Here is a 1,802-nt window from a genome sequence, read left to right as displayed (position 1 = left end):
TGTGTGCTGCAATATAGATGCCTGTGCCCCATCCCTTTGGGGGTCACACCGGGACCCACCTAAGTTCAGATCACAGTTATCTGTGTTCAAACTCATGTTATTCTCCATTAAAATCTGACTCCGGGCCGGGCGTGGTGGCTCACACCTGTAATCTCAACACTTTTAAAGTTCAAGGAGGGAGGATCATTTGAGCCCAGGAGCTTGAGACCAGCCTGGGCAATATAGTGAGACTCCATCTCTACAAAAAATTAAAAAATTAACTGGGCATGGTGGCTCATACCTGTAGTCCCAGCTACTTGGGAGGCTGAGGTGGGAGGATCACTTGAGCCCAGGAGGTTGAGGCTGCAGTGAGCTGTGATGGCACCACTGCACTCCAGCCTGGGGAATAAAGCAAGAGCCTGTCTCAAAAAAAAAAAAAAAAAAAAACTGCCTCCAGATATATATCCACTCCCTGGCCCTGGGGCTTCCAGTCCCACTGTGTCAAACCAGGTTTCCCCAGGAACACCCAGAGCAGATCCAGGCTTATTCCTTTGAGATTCCCTTTGGGTCCCGGGGATCTTTTTATGTGGAATTGACTTCAATCTATTTTTTTCTCATGATATAGCTGTAGCTATACCATATAATTCAAATAGGTCTATACGAAGATTATAATATTTGAATTCTGACTGCTTCTTATTAATTTATTTGATTTGTGAAGTCTAATAATAAACATTTCAATTATTTTCTTTCTATATGTTAATAGCTTTTACTTTTTTTATTATTTACAGGATGATTGCAGTAAGCTTTTACTTTTTTTTTTTTTAACATCTTTTTTTTTTTTTTTTTTGAGATGAAGTCTCACTCTGTTGCCTACGCTGGAATGCAGTGGCATGATCTCGGCTCACTGCAACCTCTGCCTCCTGGGTTCAAGTGATTTTCCTGCCTCAGCCTCTTGAGTGGCTGGGATTACAGACATCCACCACCATGCCTGGCTAATTTTCGTATTTATAATAGAAATGGGGTTTCACCATGTTGGCCAGGCTGGTCTTGAACTCCTGACCTCAAGCGATCTGCCTACCTCAGCCTCCCAAAGTTCTGGGATTACAGGCATGAGCTACCATGCGGAGCCAGCTTTACTTTTTGATTTGATGTCTGGTTATGGAGGTGATGTGGTTTGGTTGTTTGTCTCCACCAAATCTCATGTTGAAATGTGATTCCCAGTGTTGGAGGTGGCACCTGGCAGGAGGTGTTTAGGTCATAGGGGTGGGTCCCTCATGAATGGCTTGGTTCCCCCTACATGGTAATAAGTTATCATGAGCTCTGATTGTTAGAGCCTGGGAGCTTCCCCTTCTCCCTCTTGTTTCTTCTCTCTTCAGGTGACACACCTGTTCCCACTTCACCTTCTGCCATGATTGGAAACTTCCTGAGGCCTCACCAGAAGTAGATGCCCACACCATGCTTCTTGTACAGCCTGCAGAACCATGACCCAAATAAACCTCTTCTCTTTATCAATTACCCAGTGTCGGGTATTCCTTTATAGTAGCGAAAATGGACTAACACAGAAAGCCTGGAGGTTGGTGAATGTTATCCATTGATTATGAATTATATTAAATACCTTCTAGTAACAGAATGATCTTTGTCCTCTTCAATTCTTGTTTCCGCTTAAACTGTACTTTGGTTAATATTAATATTACTCATTCTACTTTCTTGTGTTTGCTCATTCTCTCAGACGTTCTGAAACAGTTTACTTGGATGAAGGGCTCCTTCCCTCTGTATCAAGATCTTCCTTTTCAAAGCTTTCAGCATGTGAGAAAAAATTAGGC

This window comes from Papio anubis, chromosome 18 (assembly GCF_008728515.1).
Source record: "Papio anubis isolate 15944 chromosome 18, Panubis1.0, whole genome shotgun sequence".
NCBI classification, from domain to species: domain Eukaryota; kingdom Metazoa; phylum Chordata; class Mammalia; order Primates; family Cercopithecidae; genus Papio; species Papio anubis.
The sequence above is the reverse complement of the archived record's forward strand: the minus strand, read 5'-3'. Positions refer to the sequence as shown.